We start from the raw sequence: 23,195 nt of genomic DNA, 5'->3' as shown, positions 1-23,195 counted from the left end.
TTCAGGTGGAAAGGTCTGGATAGGATGTTCCACAGATTAGTTGCCAGAAAAAAAAAAAGAGGATTTTTCTTGCTGATTCTTATTTAATCTGGTACCAGTGCAGCATTTCTGGACCTAAGTATTCTGGAGGGAGTGTAGTGTTAAAACTTACTTCTGAAGAAGGAAGGGCCCCCTCCATGATCTTACCAATGGGCGATGCACAAGGTTTGGAAATTATCAGTTTTTCCAGTGGAAAATACATACTGCTGGTATGATGTGGTAAAATTGCTTCATTCTGAGAAGTAATCTTGCTACTGCATTATGAACTCTTTGTAGATTTCTCACTAGGTAATCTGGAAGTCAGAGTTAGAGGCTGTTCGCTTAGTCTAGTATGGATAGTATTGATGAGTTAATGGCCATGGGCCTGGGGGTGAATGTTAATTTAGGCAGGATGCAGAGTAGTTTGCACATCTGGGAGAAATAGCTTCCGACGATAGTTGATCTGTGGATCAAGAGAGAGGGTGTTGCCCATTGTGGTTCCAAGATTCCTTACTGTTGTTGACAGGATTAGGCAAGAGTCCAATTGAGAAATTTGATAAAGACTTCATGAAGAGGAGCACACATTGTGGAAGGCCAGCGGATAAGAAGCATCTTGCTTACCAAAGAAGAACAAGTTGCTTTCTTACCTGGTAACGTTCTTTCGATGGGATGGTCCGACGACGTATTCCATATCTATGACAGGTAATGTCCACAGCTGTGCTGCTTCGGAACATCTTCGGCGTCTGCGTCCTGCGTCGATGTGCCGTCCCCGAGGACCTCCCCCGACGGCCGACATCACCCGATGTGATAAGTAGGACACACAACGCCCATATCCTCAGTTATAGTTTTTTCCCAGTACGTGTGGCACCAGTTTTCTGCCAGTCAGACACACAAGGCCTTGCGGAACGCAAGCTGCAATCGCAAAAGAAATTCTGCGGGGAAGGCAGGGAGGGAGCGATATGGAATACGTCGTCGGACCATCCCATCGAAATAACGTTACCAGGTAAGAAAGTAACTTGTTCATCGAGGGGATTGGGTCCTCCGACGTATTCCATATCTATGACAGACTCCCAAAGCAGTACCAAGCAAGGAGGTGGGAAAGAATTTAGAATACAAATTTAGCATGCCCAATCAAATTGCGGAATAGAGAACTGCCTTGCCAAAGGCCAGATCTTGCCCTCTGATGGAATCAAGGGAATAGTGACGTACAAAAGTATGTACTGAAGCCCAGGTGGCTGCATCACAGATGTGACGAATAGGAACTCCCCTCTGCAGGGCAGTAGATGCAGCCACTTCTCTGGTAAAATGGGCCCGCAAGCCAGCCGGAGGGTCCTTACCCGCCAAGCGGTAACACTCGGAGATAGCTAAAATAATCCAACGAGACAAAGTCTGTTTCGTCACAGCTTGTCCCAAACGCTTTCCAGCGTAACCAATGAAAAGTTGATCGTCCACTCTGACCCGGGACATGCGTGAAATATAAAAGCTCAACGCTCTCCGAGGATCAAGCCTATGGAGCCTCTCCTCTTCCTTACCAGGATGTGGAGGAGGATAGAACGCTGGAAGAACAACCTTCTGGCTCAAATGAAATTCCGAAACCACCTTCGGAAGAAAAGAAGGACAAACTCTAAGGACAACCCTGTCCTTGTGAAACACAGTGAAGGGTGGCTTAACTGAAAGTGCCTGTAACTCACTCACTCTGCGAGTGGAAGTAACCGCAACCAAAAACACAGTTTTCATAGTTAACAGCCTCAAGGGGCAAGAATGTAAAGGCTCAAACGGAGCACCCATAAGAAACTTAAGAACAAGGTTCAAATCCCAACCTGGCACCAGAAAAGGTGACGGAGGGAACACATTAGTGAGCCCTTTCAAAAACTGCGAAATTAAAGGAATCATAAAATAGGAACACTCTTCAGACGAGCGCTTAAATATGGACAGCGCCGCCAGGTAACCTTTAATGGTCCCTACTTGCAAGCCCCTGTGGGCCAAAGAAAGCAAAAAAGACAGAACCATGGGAATGTCACATTCAAAAGGATCCACATTCTGAACTCTGCACCAGTCGCAGAACTTTCTCCAACGGCAACGGTACAGCCTGGCCGAGAGCAACACCTCCATCACGTCTTCAGGGAGGTCCCAATCCTTATACCTCAACCTTTCAGTAGCCAAGCGTGAAGATTGAGGGATCTGACCTCTGGATGGAGAACCTGACTCCCCTCCCCTGAGAGCAGATCGTCTCGGTAGGGAAAACGACGTGGAGGGCAGATGGACAAGTCTAGAAGGTCCGGGTATCACGTCCTCCGGGCCCACGCCGGAGCAATGAGGATCATCCGGGAACTGAACCTCCGTAACCTCCGCAGCACTTGCGGGATGACGGGGACTGGAGGAAACGCGTACAGCAGTGGAAATGACCACTCCACCACAAACGCGTCTCCTAAGGCTCCTTTTGGAGGAAATTCCCGCGAGCAAAACCTTTCGCACTTCCGGTTGACACTGGAGGCGAAGAGATCCACTTGAGGGGTCCCCCAAAGGGCGAAGATCTCCAGGAGAACCTCCTGAGCCAGCTCCCACTCGTGAGAGATCGTGCTCTGCCTGCTCAGAGCGTCCACCGTCTCGTTGTCGTCTCCGGCCAGATGAACCGCCGAGATCAAAACTTTCGCTGGATGGCCCAGAACTCAAGCTGCATCGCCTCCCTGCACAGTGGAAGTGACCCTGCCCCCCCCCTTTTTGTTGAGGTAGTGCATGGCCACCGTGTTGTCCGTTAGAATCAGGATACTCTTTCCGCGCACAGTCGGCAGAAAAGCCTTCAGGGCTAGCCTGACGGCCCTCAACTCCAACAGATTGATATGGAGTCTGGACTCCGACGGAGACCAACGACCGCTGACTGTCAACTCGTTGGCATGAGCTCCCCATGCCGCGAGGGAAGCATCCGTCACGATCGTCACCTCTGGCCAGGGCAGCCAAAATGGGGCCCCCTTCATCAGATTGCCCTCGACGGCCCACCACAGAAGGTCCCGGGCCACCGAGGGCTGCACCTGAACAGGGTCCGACAGCCTGCCGGAGGACTGAGACCACTGGAGCTTGAGTGCCCACTTGAAAGATCTCATCCGCAGACGAGCCTCTGGCACCAAAAGAATGCAGGATGCCATGAGGCCGAGCAGTCTCAAGAACTCGGACGCTGGGAGATTCTGGGCAAACTGAAACTTGTGCACCATCTGCTGAATGTGAAGAGCCCTCACCTGAGGAGGAAAACACTGCCCCAAGGACGTGTCGAGCACTGCTCCGATGTACTGGAGCCACTGCGTTGGTGTCAAATGAGACTTCTTTAAATTGAGGGAGAAGCCCAGCCTGTGAAGGGAGTGGCAGGTGACGGACAGATGATCCAGGACTTGCTCGGGAGAGCTCCCCCTCGTCCATGTATGGGTAGACGTGAATCCCCCCTTTCCTGAGATGCGCTACCACCACCACCATGAGCTTGGTGAAAACCCTCGGGGCGGACGTCAATCCGAACGGCAAGACCCGAAACTGAAAGTGCGAGTCGCCAACCGCGAACCTCAGGTACTTCTTGTGCTTGGGATGGATCGGCACATGGAAGTAAGCATCCTTGAGGTCGAGAGACACCAACCAGTCCTGAAGTTGAAGGGCCTGGAGGACTTGAGAAAGAGTCACCATCTTGAACTTGTCCTTCCTGAGGAGTTTGTTCAAACCGCGCAAGTCCATGATGGGTCTCAATCCCCCATCTTTCTTCGAAATCAAAAAATAAGGGGAATACCATCCCTTGTTCCTCTCCGCTACAGGCACCAGTTCTATGGCGCCTTTCTCCAGCAGGGCTTGAATTTCCTGCGCAAGGAGCGGATCCGGACACTTCAAAGAGAGGTTCCCTGGTGGATTGTCGTGAGGCCTCTGCCGAAAAGGAAGACAGTAGCCGTGGGTTATGATCTCCAGAACCCACACATCCGAAGTAATGGCTTGCCACTCTACAAGATGCTGCGCCAGCCTTCCCCCAACCGGCGAACCATGGGACCTGGCCTCATGGCTGAGTGGTAGCGGCTGCGGCGTTGCCTGAGGGCAAAGAGACCACTGCCCGAGCGGCCTTGGCACCTCGAGTACCTTTGCTTCCACCTCTGGCACTCTTACGATGGCCTCTTTGACTGCTAGCTCCCCTCGCTTTACTGAAGGACGAGTAATAGCGAAAGGAACCTCCCCTCCATTGTTGTCCCCTAGGACAAAAAGGCAGAGTTTGGCGAACTGCAGCGCCCAATGACTTTGCTGCAGCTTTGGAGGTCTGCAACCTCTCAAGGCTCTCGTCAGCCTTTCCTGCCAAAAAGGGGTTCACCGTCAAAAGGCATGTTGAGGAGCCGGGACTACACATCAGGAGCGAACCCAGACTTCCGCAACCACGCAAACCTGCGCATTACGGTGCTCGCTGCCATGGACCGGCTGACACAATCCGCCAAGTCCAAACCTGACAAAACGGCCTCACACATGGCATCCTTGCCATCCTGAACCATATCAAGGAAACCATCCCGTTCGTCCCCTTCGGGAATATGATCAGCCGCTAATGCAACACAGTTCCACAGAGTGTGTGTGAAACGAGACAAGGCACATATGGAGTTGGCCGCCTGAAGCGCCATACCCCCCGAAGAAAACACTTTCTTCGCCCAGCCGTCAAAACATTTGTCGTCCCTATCCGGAGGGATGGTAGGATACAACGCCTGCTTTGCCGGGGCCGCAGCTGCCTGCACCACCAAACTCTCTGGGGTGGGGTGCCTAGACAAGTAGCAGAGGTCACTACTGGCTGGATGGTATTTTCGCAACAAAGACTTGGCCACTGCCGGGAGACTCTCCGGAGCAGTCCAAGCCGCCGCCACCCTTCTCTGCAAAGCCATATGAAAAGGCAAAACCGGGTCAGTGGGTGGACCGAGATCAAGGATGTCTGTGAGATCATCCTGAACGAACTCCCCTGGGGGAGCTGACCAACCCAAGTACTCGGTAACCCGAGACATAAGGCGCCGATATGAAGAATCGGCATGAGTGCCAGGCTCCGGCCTACAAAACCCCTCCGGAGAGGTGTCCAGTCCACTGGCATCATGCTGCGACTGCCTCTGGTCATCAAACTGGCTATGGCCCGAGATAAGGTCATCTGGAACCGTAGCCTTCATCACCCTCTGAAATGTACTCCAGGCGGGGAGAGGAAGACCTCTGTGGACCAAAGCATTGCCGGACCTTAGACATAGCCTTTCTAGGGGCAAACCCCGTGCCACGGGGCCCCTCCGACACCACCGCCTCGAAAAGCGTCGAGGGCGCTGAACGAGTCGGCGCCGGCGTCGACAGAAAAGATGTCGACGTCGAGCGAATCGGCGTCGACGTCAGCTGTAGCGCCGCCAGCATCGGCGGCGACGACACAGGTCTCGAAGCCGGAGCTCCGAGCGTGTCTCTCGACGACCTAGGCGCTGACGGTGTCGACGACCCCCTCGGAGGCGGAGCCTCGAGAGAAATCGTCGACGACCTCGGCGCCACAGGTGTCGACGTCTTCTTCGAAGACGGTACAGGATCACACGGTCTCGAACGCGTGGAGGACCGGGACCTGGAACGGGCATGGCGAGAACGGCTACCCTTGTCCGAGCGGGACCTCTCCCGCGAGCCGTGCCGACCACCCGAGCCCGAAGGCGTACGGGCGGTGTCTCTCGACCGGTGCGGACGGACCGGTGCCCTGCGATTCCAGAATCGCTAGCATCTGCTTCCCGAAGGAAGCCCATTCCTCCGGTGTCGCTTGCATGGAGGGATAAGCGACCCGCCGATGGGCAGAGTCCTCGGAAGAGGACGGTGAAGGCGACCTATGCCGGCGCTTCCGGGAATGCCTCGAAGAGGCGGAGGAGTGGCGAGACCGACTCCTGGAAGAAGACCCACTGGATTTCAGACGATGACGCGGAGAGTCGTCCCTCGAGTCATCCGTCGAAAGCCCCGCAGACCTCGACTTCCGGGGCTTAGACACCCGGCCTACCGACAGCTGCTTCTTGCGTTCCCGCAAGGCCTTTGCCGTGAGCGACTGGCAGTCGACACAGTCGTCCGTATCGTGGGCCTCCCCGAGGCACCAGAGGCAGGCATCGTGCGAGTCCGTGACTGACATCTTGGACCCACAGTCCCCGCAGTTCTTGAAGCCCGGACGCGGGGTTGAAGATGAGAAAGACATCGCCATGAACAGGTCTTCACAACAAACCGAACAGGTTCAACGAACCGAGAATTGAAAACAGCAAACTCCAACGAGTGGAGGCGTACCGAGATTCACGAAGCGATCACGTTCGCAGAAAAACAGAACTGAGGCTATAGGCGTCGTGCGTCCTACTTATCACATCGGGTGACGTCGGCCGTCGGAGGAGGTCCTCGGGGACGGCGCATCGACGTCATCGACGCAGACACCAAAGATTTTCCGAAGCAGCACAGCTGTGGACATTACCTGTCATATATATGGAATACGTCGGAGGACCCAATCCCCTCGAAGTGTCTTTTGAGTCCTTAAGAAAATCTCCATCCTGTGTGTGAGGAATTACCATCTGCCAATGGTGTACAAGCCCTGGCATTTCTAATTTGTATCAATTAATAAAATGATTCTGTACTTCTCTCTCAGAAAGGGTGACCTGCCAACCAGGTCCACTATCCAAGGTTTCATGGCAAAAGCATAATGTACACCTGTGCCCTGTTGGATCAGTACCCTGATCTGCAGTGGCTGCTCTTCATTGCATCAGAGCAGGTTAGGGGTCTCAGGAGCACTCTTGACAGCTCCAGTGACAGCCGAGTCTTTGCAGGACAGGGCTGCATGTAAGAGATGCACCCCTGTTCCCACTATGAGAGTTACTATTATGTGGAAGTTGTAAACTTAAAGAAAAAAGCCAACACTGAGTTCTGGTGGCTAGCATCTCTCATAGTTATCCAAGCCACATCAATCTGATATCTTACCTGTCACCACTGTGAGCCCAGTTCAGCTGTGGAAGCATTACATGCATTCGGGTCAGACAGCCTGGCCCGCCAAGTGACAGGGCATAAGACTGGATGCTATGCCTCTCCTGTTTATCCTTTTTGAGGTCAGGAAATAACTCTCTCCAGTGAGCCAACCTCCCAGCAAGAGATTGCCTGGGAAACTAGAATCAAAGGGTGCACCCATCCCAAAAGGACTAGCTTCACAGCATGGTGCTGCATACCATAAGAGCCTTTGGTGCTTCTGACAAGAGAAGAGGTTAGTGTAGACATAGGGTGCTCTACATATCTGGGAAATATTCTATCTTGTTTCTATGTTCCCTCTACTTCCTTTAGAACAAAGCAGTGTGGGTAGGATGTCGGCAGGCAAAGTCCACTTCTTCCAAGGATTGGACCCCCTAAAGCAGGCTTGCTTTATTTCAATCAAATGTGGGCCTTTGCCTTTAAAGACGTGGTTTCCCACTTCTTCTCTGATTCATGTGGACTTCAGTCTTGAAGAAGAATTTGCTGGTCCTCTGTTAGGAAAGTTGATTCTCCAAAGCACAAACTCAATAGGATTGCACAGGACCAAGAAGCCTGGGTCAACACTATCAAACCACCAAAATCTGCATAAAGGTATTTTTGACTAATAACTGCCCTCTTGGTCCGGCTCTGGGCCCTAGAGACTGGTTAGGTCACTTTAATCCTTTTCTGTACACAAGAACATATCCTTTTAAGGACCATTGTTGTTTTTACTTGCCTTCCTTCCCCGATTCATTACCCAGAGTGCTGCATCTTGCTATCTTTACATATTGAGTGTTCTTTCCTCAGGGGTGGGTTTTGTGTAGTATTCGCCTATCTAGCTATTTCTTTGAAGATGCAATTAAAGTATGTATACTTTTATAGAACCTTGATTGGACATTCCCTTTATTTTGGGACTGTTCTGCTTTGCTGTTTGGTTGCTACCGGATCACATTCACACCCCTCTTAAGAGATTAGCCTTCCCTCAGCCTACATTACCACAAAAGGCAAGGGGTATATCTCTTAAATGTGCCTGTTTTACCTTCACGATTAGGAGCACTATTGTTTTATAGCAGTTTGAGGGCTGACCAGGTGCTTTAACCAATGTGCAGCCTTGTACTCCTGCATGGCAGAAGTCATTTTGGCAAACTGTGTTTTATAAAAATACTTCTGATTTTACTTTGTACCTCAGCTCATCTTTTCTGTTGATATGGAAATTTGTCACAGGACATATATATCACCCAATGTTTAACCTGTCCAAAAACATGGTGAAGCATACTCTATGTACATGACTACATAATATGATTTCATCACTGTTAACATACCGTCTATGTGGGTAGTTAAGAATCACAACTATCACCCCACCTCTTTGAAAACATGACATATGAGCTCTTTACGTGAGACATCATTTACAGATCATCATGCATGGTCACTGTGGAGTGTGAAACACTATTATTTAACACTATCACAGAGGAGCTAATAGCATCATTAAATGACACATTATCTTTGTGAATTTTTGACATCATCATAAACCATCTCTGTGAGGTCTTTGAAATTAATGTACCTCTCCCATTTCCTTGCCCTAGGAACCTGGCTGCCACTTTCATATACCTTCTCTGTCGGATATTTGCCATTACCTTCGCACACTATCTCTAAGTGGACTTTAACATCCTCATCATGACACAATAGTTCATTGGGAACATTATCATCCCACTCTTCTCATGCCGTCTCTGAGGGTTACCTTCATTAAGCACCAGCTCTGTGAGACATGTAACATTCCATCCTCCCACCATCTTTGGAGGGATGGTAATAAAACCATCATCGCAGCCATTTCACTTCACAAATTAGCATGCCACCCTTGTGGGATCATTAACAACACAGTCATCACACACTATGATAGTTGGGGAAGCTAATACAAAAACTCACTGTTCAATCAACAGCACCATTATCAGACCCTAAATGAGGCAGCATTAATGTCAACATCATCACATAACAATTCTGCGAGGACTAACATTCCCATCATCACACACAATCTATGTGAGGCCTATAATATCACCATAATCACACAACACTGTGGTAGGGACTTCAATACCAATATCATAATATACAATCTATGTGGAGACGTCAACATAATCCCATCCCATTACACACCATATCTGTGGGTACACCAACATCACCACCATTACACACCATCTTTGTGAGGATGTTAATATCAGAATCATCACACACCATCTCTCTGGGGACTTCAACATCACCATAAGGAACAAGTTACTTACCTGTAACTGTTGTTCTCCAGCATGGGTCTGGCATGGATTCACATGCTCATGAATATTCCCCGTCGTCAGGCTGGGAATCCTCGGTAAAGAAAAAACCAGTATCAGTTTCGTTTCTGATCTGTCTTTCGTAGTAATAACCAATCACTGGTCTCTGCGTCATACTGACCACAGCCAATGACTGCCCTCTACCTAAGCACCGCCTCTGGCAGCCATCTTCAGATTTGGAAGCACGTGAAGTGGCAGTATGACCAAGTGAAGAGCCGCAGAGGGGTAGGCGGGAGGGTTCGCATGTGAATCCATGCCAGACCCATGCTGGAGAACAACAGTTACAGGTAAGTAACTTGTTCCTTCTCCAGCATGGGGTCTGGCATGGATTCACATGCTCATGAATAAAGAATACATAGCAGTACACACATGCACAACCACGGGAGGTGGCAAAGGCTCAACATTAAGCATCACATCAACTCAACATTAAGCATCTTACCTCCTCACCAGGCTCACCTCAGGCGAACAGGTTGCGCAGCACTGCTTGGCCGACCCTGGACTCCTCCCTGGAATCCCGGTCGACGCAGTAGAATTTCGTGAAGGTGTGCGTCGACCTCCACGTAGCAGCCCTGCATATGTCCAGCAGGGGCACACCAGATAGGAACGCCGTGGTAGCTGCGATCGCTCTGGTGGAATGGGCTCTCGGACGGCCAGGCAGCGGTCGGTTTGCCAACCGGTGACAGTACATGATACAGCCGGAGAGCCATCTGGAGATGGAAGCCTTCGAGAGAGCCTTCCCCTGATTGACAGGTCCAAAGTTCACAAAGAGTTGTGACGTCTTCCGAAAACCTTTCGTGCGGTCCACGTAGAACTTCAGCGCTCTAGCTACATCCAGCGAGTGCAAAGTCCTCTCAGCCGGCGACGAAGGCGACGGGAAGAACACAGGTAACACCAAGGGTTCGTTGAGATGAAAGTCCGACGGTACCTTGGGCATGAAGGAGGGGTGCGTCCTGAGCCGAACCCTCGTGTCGTGGAAAGTCAAGTACGGGGCCTTGCAGGAAAGGGCCTGGATCTCTCCCACTCGTCGTGCGGAGGTGATGGCCACGAGAAAAGCTGTTTTCCACGATAGAAACTTCAACGGGGCCGAGTGCAGAGGCTCGAACGGAGGTCCCATAAGTTTGGTCAGCACCACGTTGAGCTCCCACGCCGGGGCCGGAGCCTTCACCGGCGGGAACGATCTGAACAGTCCCTTCATGAACTCTTTCACCAGACGATGAGACCACAAGGACGTCCGGCCCGTGGTTCTGGTGTATCGGGAGATCGCAGCAAGATGAATCTTGATGGACGCGTGTGCCAGACCAGCTTTGGCCAGCGTCAGCAGGTACGGCAGCACTTGGGGAGCCGTAATCCGTAGAGGGTTAATCTTCTGTGCGTGGCACCAGACAGAAAACCTCTTCCATTTGTGTCCGTAGCATTTAAGAGTCGAGGACGCCCTGGCCTTTGCAAGAACCTCTCTGCAATCGGCCGGTAAGTCGTATCCTCCAAACTCTAGCGCTGCAGGAGCCAGGCCTGCAAGTTCAGCGACTTCGGGTCGTGGTGGAGGATGGCGCCTCCTTCCCTGGAGAGTAGATCCGCGTCCGCCGGCAGCTTGATTGGCGGGGACGCCGACAAGTCCAGAAGGTCCGGGAACCATATCTGCCTCGGCCACGCAGGTGCGACGAGGATCATCCTGCACCGTGACCTCTTGAGCTGGTTGACGAGCCGGATTAGCAGAGGCAAGGGAGGGAACGCGTAGAGGAACAGGCCCTCCCAGGGGAACGAGAAAGCATCGCCCATGCTCCTCGTCTGGGGAAACCTGCTGGCGAACCTCCGGCACTTGGTGTTCGTCGCCGTCGCGAACAGGTCGATCTGGGGTGTGCCCCACCGTCGGAAGAGGCGATCCACCAGATCCTGCCGTAGTTCCCACTCGTGGCACGAGCGCAGCTCCCTGCTGAGTGAGTCGGCGATGGTGTTTTTTATCCCTGCCAGATGAAACGGCACCAGAAGAATCCCTTGGGCGACGGCCCAATGCCACAGGTCCTGCGCCTCCTTGGACAGCGCTGGGGACCTTGTTCCGCCCTGTTTCCTGATGTAAAACATGGTGGTGGTGTTGTCGGTGAAGATCCTCACCACCTTGCCCTTGAGGGACGGAAGGAAGGACCTGAGGGCCCAAAACACTGCACGGAGCTCCAGGACGTTGATATGCAGGGACTTCTCCGTCGGGAGCCAGAGTCCCCTTGCGTGCAGGTTTTCGGTGTGCGCTCCCCACCCTTCTAGGGAGGCATCCGTGGTCACAGTCACCTGGTGGGCTGGGGTCTGGAAGTCCATGCCCGCCGTCAGATGCGCGCGGGTGCCCCACCACCGTATCGCTCGTCGGAAACTCTCGTCGAGCTTGATCCTTTCCTCGAAGCTGCCCGTCGTCTGGATCCAGCGCGCATCCAGGAACTCTTGCAACGGGCGCATCCGGAGCCTGCACATGGGAATGAGGTAGATGCAGGAAGACATCATCCCGAGGAGGGACTTGATGGACCTCACCTTGGCCGCGTCGGCCACCAACATCCGTTGCACCTTGCCCAGGATGGTCCTGGTCCTCTCCTCCGACGGGGAGGCCAGAAGGGACACTGTGTCGAGCCTCGCTCCCAGAAACAGTGCGACTTGCGCGGGCACCAGGTGGGATTTGGCGTAGTTCACGGAGAATCCCAGGTCCGTGAGGAGTTGGACGGTCCTTGCCGTGTGGACCACGGCGAGCTCCCTCGTCTTGGCGCGGATGAGCCAGTCGTCCAGGTAGGGGTAGACGTGAATCCCCTCGCGGCGCAGCTGCGCCGCCACCGGTGCGAGGCACTTGGTGAAAACCCTGGGTGCCGACCGCAGTCCGAAGGGAAGGGCTTTGAACTGGTAATGACGCCCTTGGACCACGAATCTGAGGAATTTTCGGTGCCCCTTTAGGATAAGAATGTGGAAGTAGGCATCCTCCAAATCCAACGACGATAGGAAGTCTCCTTCCTCCAGCTGACCCAGGGCGTGCTGGAGGGTGACCATCCGGAACTTCTGCGCCTTGATGAACTTGTTCAGGCGTCGCAGGTCCAGGATGGGGCGCCATCCTCCCGTCTTCTTCTTCACGAGGAAGTAACGCGAGTAGACTCCGGAGCCCCGAAGCCTCTTTGGGACGAGTTCGATGGCGCCCTTTCTGAGCATCGCCTTTACCTCCAGGAGAAGTTGAGGGACGTGAAGTTCTTTCCTGGCCACGGGGGGGACGCGCGGGCACCTTCTTTGAAACTCGAGCGCGTGGCCCCGGGCCAGGGCGTCCAGCACCCAACGGTCGGTGGAGATGGACTCCCACACGCTGACGAAGCCCGCCAGCCGGCCTCCCACCGGGGTGCTTCGGTGGGGGCCCGACCCCACGGCCGGTTCAATCCTGCTTGGACGCGGCCTTGCCGCCTTGGCCTCCTTGGCGACGACGGCGGGGTCCGCCAGACTTGCCTCGTCCTCTGTAGGCCTCTTGCGACGACGAGCGGGCCGCTTGACGGTAGGAAGCGAAACCGCCGCCGGAACCTTTGGAGGCGCCCTTGCCTCCGCCGCTCCGAAAGGGCGTCCGCCGTTGCTGCAGTACTCCAAGGGCCCGGGCCGTCTCAGTATCCGCCTTGATGGCCTGAAGGGAATCGTCCACTGTCTTCCCAAACAGGTTGTTCCCGTCGAAGGGCATGTCCAGGACCCTGGTCTGGACGTCCTGCCGAAAGTCCGTAGCCTTGAGCCATCCGCGACGTCGAAGGCAAACGCCGTTGCCCATCTGGCGGAACCCAGTGTCGGCGATGTCCGTCGCCACGGTGATGGCGTGGTCCGAGGCCACCTCACCTTCCTGCAGGATCTCAAGGGCCTCCGCCCTCTTGTCGTCCGGCAGAAAATCCAGCAGGGGAGCTATCTTGTACCAGAGTTCCCTGTCGTAGCGGGCCACGATAGCCAAGGCGTTGGCCGCTTTAATCGTCGTCGCCGCCGACGAGATGACTCTGCGCCCCATGGCATCCAATTTCTTTCCCTCGCCGTCCGGCGGGGAAGTCGACGTGGAGGCCGCACCCCCCCCCGCTTTCTTCCTGGCTGCCGCGGAGACGACGGAGTCCGGGGTAGGCTGCGCCCGGAGGCATAGGGGGGCCGAGTCCGGGACCCGGTACTTTTTCTCGTACCGGTCTCTTTTCGCTGGCGTCGTGGAAGGGTTCTTGAGGAGGGAAAGGCCCTCATCCCAAATGTCGTCCAACAGAGGCACTGCGAGGACCGTCTTCCTCTTGGTCTCGCGCCGTTGGTAAAGGAAGCCTTCCTTTTTCTTCTCCTCAGGGCAGAGTTGGAAAAGCTCGGATGCCCTGGCGATCATTGAGTGGAACGATCCAATCTCGTCGGGCGGAGAAGCCCTGGTGGGAGGCGACGACGGAAAATCCTCGTCGTATGCCTCGTCGTCCGTACCCGTCGCTGCCGTGTCAGTCCCCGTATCATCCCCTCGGGTGGACGGGGAGGAGGGCTGGACGGGGCGCGACGGTTGAAAAGGAGGCGGTGGATGAATCCTTCTTTTCTTGGTAGGGGGAACACCAGAAGGTCCCGGTTCTGGATCCCCCGACGGGAGAGGTTCCTCCGTCGGTAACGGTAGTCTCGTCCTTATCTCGGAGCATAAGGACTGTATAGCCAACAAAATGGCCGCTGAGTTGTCTTGCGGCGCTGGCAGAGGGGAATCCGACGGGCGAGCAGGGGCCCCGTCGGTATCCTCGACGATGTCGTCGTCGTCACCTGCGTCGGGGCCCATTCCGACGGGCTGGTCTTGTTCCACGCCTAGGCCGTGGCTTAAGACCTCGATCAGTTCCTCTTCTGAGGTTGAGGCCGAATCTACGCCGACGCCCTGCCCCCCCTTCTTCCCCACGGAGGGTTTCACGGGGGTCCTATCGATGGGCACGAAAGAAGACTCCCTCCGAGGAGGCAGGGAGATTCTGGGCCCCGAGGCCGCCACCACTGGTGCAGCCTCCACAGGCTGGGCCAGGGCCGCCGCGACCGTTTCGATAGAGGGCTTGGTCGAATGGATCAAGGCCTTCACCACCTTAGGTGCGCTCACCGCCTTATCCTTGAGGGAGGGGGCACTGCCACGCTCCTCCTCTGCCTTAGAGCTCGACCGGGGTCTCTCCAGGAGCTTCGCTGGGTGCTCGGCCTTCCTCTTACCCGACCCAGAGCGTTGGCTCGTGGTTGATGGTGCCGGGGAGGGTGCGCCCTGCCTGGCGCCCGTAGAGCCCGACCGTTCGGCGCTCCCGGTGCCAGCGGACTCGCGGTGCTTGGCCTTATGTTGGGCCCCCGTCGCCGGGGCGCCCTCAAAGGTCTTAGAAGACCGCTCAGATTTCTTCTTCTTCTCGCCAGACGGGCTCTTACCCTCCAGCCAGCTGGCGAGACGTTGATGGCGGTCCTTCATGGTCCGTTCCGACATGTTGCCGCAAAACGCACAGTCCTTCTCCACGTGCGTCTTGTCCCCATGAAGGCAGTAAAGGCAGAAAGAGTGTTCGTCCTCCTTGAAGACGTTCTGCAGCTGGCATCCAGGGCAGGCCCTGAACAGCTTTCCGGGCGTCGAGCTTCCCTTCTCCTGGGCCATCTCCGAGACCGGGCCTGAGAAGCTTCTGGAGTCCTCCGAAGCGTAGCTCGACGAAATCTTCACCCTTGAGGGGCACAGATGAATCCGACACGGGTCCCCGTTGATCGGATGTAGGATCGGTGGAGCTTGAGGCTCTTTTGACCGAAAGAATCGAAGTTTTTGTGAAAAAGCGCGAAAAAAAGCACTAACGCTCGAGAGCAATAGCACGAGGATCCCAACACATGAACGTGCGGTAAAAATCTGAAGATGGCTGCCAGAGGCGGTGCTTAGGTAGAGGGCAGTCATTGGCTGTGGTCAGTATGACGCAGAGACCAGTGATTGGTTATTACTACGAAAGACAGATCAGAAACGAAACTGATACTGGTTTTTTCTTTACCGAGGATTCCCAGCCTGACGACGGGGAATATTCATGAGCATGTGAATCCATGCCAGACCCCATGCTGGAGAACTAAACACTTTCCCTGTAGAGACTTCAGTCACAATTGTGCAAAATGATATGGGCTACTGCAACATCAACACAATCTAACACCATCTTTGTGGGTATTTAAACATCCCCATCATCACAGCCCATCTTTGCAAGGAAAATAGCTTAATCACACAACATCTCTCTGGGGACCTTAGCATCACTGTATTCACACAAATTCTTGCTGGGAGCATCAAAAACACATACCTACACACTATCTCTGTGGCGACTGTAATGTCACCATCATAAACATTGACTACTTCATCATCGTCATCACACACCATCTCCCTGGGGACTTCAATATCACCATAACCACACACTATCTTTGTGGGGACTTTAATATCACCATCATAACACACCATTTATGCGGGGACTTCAATATCTCCATGTGTACACACTATCTCTGTGGAGACTTTAATATGACCATTGTGCACAATTTTGGGGCGACTGCATCACCACCAGCAACACAGCCGATCTTTGCGATGACTTTGATATTCAGCTTAATCAAACACCATTGCCCTGTGGACTTCAGCCTCACAGTAATCTCACACTAACTTGCTGGGAACTTCAAAAACAGCATAACTATACACAATCTCTGTGTGCACTCCAATATCGCCATCACACACATTTTTAGTTATTCAACATTTTCTTCAACAGACACCATCTTTGTGAGGACTTTAATGTCAGCATGATTGATTGATATTTTATTTCTATCGCGCTCGTACACAAGTGTTTCAGAGCGCGACAAGGCAAGGGAGGGGAACAGAGGAGAACAAAACAGCGATCTTACTAGGACCAGTGACATTGAGAACGCGCAAGTGCATGGGAGAGGGGGGAGGGGAAAAGTGCATGGAAGGGGGGAGAGGTGGAAAGTGTGAAGCAGAGAAGAAACAGATAAATAACAATAAATAAATAATAAAGGCAACAAACAGTGGTAATGCAGCCAGCAATTTGCAAGTGCTAGTATTAAGGCAGCAGACAGGGTAGGTCTGATAAGTGCAGGAAGAAAAAGGGGGGGGCTGTATGGGTACAGATACAGACCCCAGTGCAAGGGGTGACCCGGAGGCAGTGCGGGAGGGTGGCAGGATGAGCAGGTACCTGGGCCCAAAAGACAGAGGGTGGCCAGGTGCACGGTGCCAAGAGAGAACAGATCAGCAGGGGAGAGGGGGAGCGAAGGCAGAAGAAAAGAGGAAGGTCTTGAGGTGCTTCCGGAACCAGAGATGGTTATCCTCAAGTTTTAGAGTGGCAGGGAGGCTGTTCCAGAGGGAGGCCCCAGCAGAAGACAGAGATCTACCCCCAGCTCGTTTCTTAGAAAAACGTCTGACCCTGAGTGAGTTGGAGGTAGAGGAGCGAAGAGCTCAAGAGGGGAGGTATTTGCGGAGGGATAGCTGAAAGTATTTTGGACCCAGGCCCCAGAAAGTCTTGTGGACAATGCAGAGGGTTTTTAATTTAATCCTTGCATCCACTGGGAGCCAGTGGAGAGATTTCAGAGCTGGAGAGATACGATCCCAGGGCTTGAGGCCAAAGACAAGTCTCGCAGTCCTGTTCTGGATTAGTTGCAGAGGGCGGAGAGTAGAGGCAGGTAGATTTAGAAAGAGGCTGTTACAGTAGTCCAAGCTAGAGAACCAGAGCTTGAGATACCATGAGCTTCTGGGGGAAGGAGAGGAAAGGCAGAGTACCTCTGAGGAGGTGCAGTTGGAAATTTGACTTTTTAGAGACCTCAGAGATGTGGGCGGAGAAGGAAAGGGTGGAGTCAATGACCCCGAGGTTCTTAGCCTCGCAGGTGGGGGTAGGAGGAGGGCAAGGGAGGCGGGCCAGAGAGTGAGGGAAAAGGATGGTGAAGGTGTGCCGATGAGGAGGATCTCCATCTTGCTGCCATTCAGACAAAGATCATTGGCGGCACACCAATCTTGAATGGCAGTTAGGCAATCAGAGATGAGAGAGGGAGAGGAGGTAGCAGAGGGCAGCTTGAAAATGAGTTGAGTGTCGTCAGCGTAGCACTGGAAATTTGAGCAGAAAATGGCAATGCAGTGGGCGACAGTTGCCAGGTATTGGTTGAAAAGCCAGGGCGAGAGGTTAGACCCCTGGGGAACACCACAGGTAGAGAGGAAGATAGATGAAAGGAAGGACCCAAGTTGGACCTGGGAGGGTCGATCTGAGAGGAAAGAGCCTGATCAGTGATACCCAGGTTTTCACGGAGACGGTTGAGCAGGATTATATGGTTGACCGTGTCGAAGGCAGAAGAGGGATCGAGGAGGATGAGGACAGATGGAATGTTAGAGTCAAGGTTGGTGAGCAGATCTTCACGGATGTTTAGGAGAGCAGTTTCCGTGCTTCTGGCAGCTCTGAAGCCAGACTGGTGGTCATGGAGACAGCCAACCGAATTGGAATGAAGGTTAAGCTGAGAGATAGCCAACTTTTCCAGCAGTTTGCCAAGAAAGGGAGTAATGGAAATTGGGCGATAGTTAGCTGGACAAGAAGGATCAGCTGTGGGTTTCTTGAGATGAGGATGCAAAAAGGAGTGCTTCAGAGGGGAGGGGAAGGATCCAGAGGCAAAGGAGTGGTTGCAAAAATCAGCAAGGGCCGGAGCGAGAGCGTCAATGTGGTCCTTGATGGTTTTAGAGGAACGTGAACCAGTTTTGAAGAGGCTTTCATAGATCGGACTTGTCTAGCAACCTTGTCAGGGGTGAAAAGAGGAAAGGACGAGAAGGATGGTGGGAGGCTGGCTAAAGGAGGGTCAGCAAGCACAGATGGAGAGGGAAGAGGAGGAGTGTGGGTGGAGAGGGTGGACAGGATGTCCTGGGTTTTTTAAATGAAGTGAGAGGCAAGGGCATTGCATGATCACACACCATCTCCCTGGGGACTTCAATATCACCATAACCACACACTATCTCCACGGGGACTTTAATATCACCATCCTCACACCCCATTTTTCTGAAGACTTCAACATCATAGCAATCACATACCATCACCGTTGAAACTTCAATATCACCAATATCAAGCACCATCTCGCTGGGGACTTTAATATATGTATGATCACATTGCATGTATGTGGGCACATCAACATCACACACCCTCTTTGTGGGGACTTCAATTAATATAAAAAAAAAGCCACATCTCTGAGTCTGCAGGCATACCCCAGTCCTTCACTTCCCCCGGTCTGAAGCACACATTCAAACCCTTCAGCTTCGCACCCCTTACCATCAAGGAAGTGGAAAATATCATCTTGAAGCAGAAGCCTTCTAACTGCCAAGGCAATGTCTGCCCTGCACCGGTAGTAAAGGAAGCATCTCATGACCTTGCCCCATTCATTACCTCCTTTATCAACTCTTCATTCAAATCGAGCACAGTGCCAGACAATCTCAAGGATGTGTGGGTCATCCCCCTAATCGAAAAACCCAATCTAGACCCCAGAAACCCCACCAACTACAGGCCCATCACCACAGTGCCTTACCTACTCACAATTCTGGATTGTGCAGCCTATCTCCAAATCCAAGATTACCTTGACACCAACAACCTATGAGGTCTTAGACAATCTGGCTTCCGTCCAAGACATGGTACGGAGACAGCCCTGATCGACCTAAAAACCCAAATTGAGGAGCTGAAAGATAAGGGCAAACAAGCTCTCTTACTCCTCCTCAACCTCTCCGCTGCATTCGATTTGGTCGATCAACAAATCCTATGCCATCACCTTAGGACAGCTGCTCACTTCTCTGAAGCCGCTACCGCTTGGATCAGCTCCGTCTTGGCAAATAGATCTATGAGGGTCTCCTCTCCCTTAGCCGCGGCAGACCCAGCACATGTCCCTTGCGGAGTCCCACAAGGCTCGTGTGTATCGCCCACGTTGTACAATGTGTTTACTAAACTGCTCTTTGATATTCTTGATTATTTGGGTGTCTCCTGCACGAATTACGCGGACGACACCCAGATACTCATTCCCATCACAGGCGACTATGTAACCGGTGTCAACGCACTCAACTCCGTCATCCAGGCCTGGATGGCACACCATGGGCTCTGCCTTAATGATGAGAAAACTGAGTTACTCATCCTTGGTTCTCAATCCAAACTCGTGAAACTTGGCCCCAAATATAACTCATTCATTATTGATGGCAATATTATTAAAGTCACCAATGTCACGAAAACACTTGGATTTTACCTAGATTCCACTCTCTCGCTTAATAGACAAATCAATTCTGTAGTCTCAGCATCTTCATACACGTGTAAACTCATCACAGCTTGTCGCCCCTTACTGACAACGGACAACTGTCTGATCTTAGCCAGAACTCTCATCATGTCCAGTGTTGACTATTGCAACGCCCTTTACCTAGGGACCAGTCAAAGGAACCTTGATAAACTCCAGGTTACCCAGAACAATGCCATTAGGGCTGCTCTGAACATACCCAGGCACTCCCACATCTCATCCACCAGGCGTAACCTACATTGGCTACCCATTACACTTCGTATCTCAGTAAAAGCATGTGTCCTCACATACAAGGCACTAAATAATGCCGCTCCCGCTTACTTGTCCACTCGCTTCATACAACATACAGCTTCTAGACCCTTAAGATCTGCACAGGTGCAACACACCAACCATTCCCAGTAACAAGCTTCAGACAGCTAGAGGTGCGAGCATCCCTGTCCTGGCTGCTAAGCTGTGGAACTCTCTCTACCAAATGATTTTAGGAATGTGTCAGTTATCCAAGCCTTTAAAAACAGAACTAAACATTGGCTGCATGAACAGGATGCTCTAGCTTCCGCTCTGTAACTCTGCAGTTGTCACTGCATACAGGCTAACCACTGTATATATTGAACTGATGACCTTTATGCCTTTCCATTCAATACTTCTGATGCATGTTTTTTCTTATTATAAATATGTCTATACAATGTAACTATGTAATTTTGAACCTATCTATGTAACTCTGTTCTGTAACTACCTTTCCAAACATGCGCCCTGATGCCCTGGGGCATGGTGCGCAATACAAATAAACAAAATACAAATACAACATCACCATATTCATATAATAAGGCCACTGAAATGAATGTTAAAGCATGCCTTAACACTTACCATCCTATGGTAGACTTACCTTTATCATGCAACCCTTCATATGTATGGGATATGGTTAAGTGGCTTAAATTATCACTGAGGAAGCATGGAACCTGAATTTGAATCCAAACATTTTCTCTATCAGCACATTGTCATATGGCATAATTTTCTGAGACCCTTAACATAACAATAATTATACATCATCTCTGTGAGGACCTTAGCACAACTATCATCCCATATCTCTTTTTGGAAATTAACTTCACAATTATCATGCACCATGCAAAGCTAGACAGTAAATACCCATACACTCAAACCATACATAGATAGTGATGTATTCTTGCAGTGAAGAGACTGTGCAAACACAAAACCTGAGTTCTAATCCTAGCTCCTCCCTTGATCACACTGTGTGATCCTGGGCAAATCATAGTATCTACTTAGGCCACAGTTACCTTATCTTAGGTTAGGCGTATTTATAATGGGGTTTAATGTCAGTATTTAGTGTCTTTATGTGAACATGAAAAATCATTGAAATCCATATATTACGGTCCCCTAAAATGTACAAAGTAACTCATACGGAAAGAAACTTGTACACATTATATGCAGTACTTTTAATCAAGCCTCTAGTCACTTTCAAATAGGTGCATTCCATTGATAGAGAATATAAAACAGCCAACACACTTGCTAATGCTGAATCTTACAACACAAGGATAAATAACGCCAACTCTGGCACAAAGGAAATCTTTGCGATTTTCAGGGAACTTGGGTCACCCTTAGCCCCACCCTTATTAAAGATGAGGCATGGTGCAACCAAATTCAAGCAGCCATGCTAGACAATCTTGATTACCTGCACACTAAAATCTTAGCTCACCAAAAAGCGCTTTCATCCTTTTTAGCCTGCCCCACGGCACCCCCAACCTGTAACACCTCTAATCAAGTACCTAAATTTGAAATCTCTGACATGAGCGAATCTGAAGTCATTGCCCTCATAAAATCTATCAAGCCTTCCAACTGTAAAGGGGACGTTTGCCCAGCTCACATCATCAAAGATTGTGCTGCAGCCCTTGCCCCCTTCGTCACTGCCTTCATCAAATCGTCCTTCCGAACATCTCATGTACCGGCCTCCCTCAAAGAAGCCTGAGTCCAACCACTTCTAAAAAAAAACATCTCTTGACCCATTGATCCCCGGGAACTACAGACCTATTACCACCGTCCCTTTCCTGTTAAAGATTTTGGACAAAGCAGCATACCTGCAAGTTCAAAAATGTATTGAGGACAACCACCTTTTGGGACTACGCCAGTAGGCTTTCGTCCTCGTCATGGCACTGAAACGGCTCTACTTGACCTAAAAAAATCAAATAGTTCACCTGAGAGACGCAGGCAAACTGGTGCTCCTTCTGCTCCTAGACCTCTCTGCGGCCTTTGACCTGGTAGAGCATAAAACCCTATGCCACCATCTATCCTCCACAGCCAACTTCTCCCCTAAGGCATGTGACTGGATTAGCTTCAGAAGAGAGTAATGAAGGTCTTCTCGGACTCCTCTAGTGCCATCCCCAGTCCCATCAGATGTGGCATCCCACAGAGCTCCTGCATAGCCCCTACCCTGTACAACCTTTTCACCAGACCCCTGTTCAGAATCCTTGATGCCCCGGGCACCTAATATACTAATTATGCAGATGAACACAGGTGCTCATACCGCTCTCTGGTGACTAACTGATACTATCACCCTCAACTTCATCTACTCCACCATTCAATCGTGGATGGCAGACAACTGTCTCTTTTTAAATAGTGAGAAAACCGAACTCCTGCTGATTGGGTCTCCATTCACCTTGGGCAAACTTGTCAAGGATTATCACTCATTCACTATTGATAACATCCCTATCACAGTTTCCCAAGCGATCAAGACTCTGGGCGTGTACCTTGAACCAAGCCTTACCATAGACAGGCAGGTCAATGCCATTGCCTCCTCTGCAGAGTATCACTCTAAACTGATCATTGCTGTCAGACCATTCCTGACCCAACAGAACCGCATTACCATAGCCAGAGCCATCATTGGCTCCAGACGGGACTACTGTAATGCCCTCTTTGTTGGAACCTCCCAAAGAAACCTGGCCAAACTTCAGATAGCCCATAACAATGCCCTAAGGGCCGCAACAGGCATCTCACGCAGGGAGCACATTTCAGGGGTCAGGAGGCAGGTACACTGGCTACCCATCAAGGAAAGGGTCATCTTCAAAACACTGGCCCTAAAACATAAATGTCTTCATGGGCTGTCACTAAGGTACCTAGCGGAAAGGATCACCAAAAAACAGCATCCAAACCATCTAGGACCACCTATGCGAACCGTATCGCGGTTCCCCACACATGCAAAGTGCGTGCTGGAGGTGCGAGCTTCCCAACAATGGCTGCTACCCTCTGGAACAACCTCCCAGCCCACATTAGATCAATCGACTCTCATGCTGCCTTCCGGAAGGCACTAAAAACTATGCTCTTTGTCTGAAAGGGCATCCCCCTATGTATGAAAAGACTGTATGTTCCTTATCCCCTTAGTTCTATATGGCATATGTTACCTTTTTTGATCCACTTGAATATCACACTATGCTATGCAGTATACAGTACGATCTAATATAATGCCTGTGGGCTATAGTGCGCTCTACAAATCCAATAAATAAATACATACAATAATGCAAACCCCCACAAGGATGGTGGTGTACATGCAATCAAAAGATGGCATTTTTGACATTATGAAGCAGGATCTTATATTATGAATTTCTTCTCAATATATTTCTG

Source organism: Ambystoma mexicanum, chromosome 6q (genome assembly GCF_040938575.1).
Source record: "Ambystoma mexicanum isolate Mex_15411 chromosome 6q, UKY_AmexF1_1, whole genome shotgun sequence".
NCBI lineage: Eukaryota > Metazoa > Chordata > Amphibia > Caudata > Ambystomatidae > Ambystoma > Ambystoma mexicanum.
Note: the sequence above shows the minus strand (reverse complement) of the source record.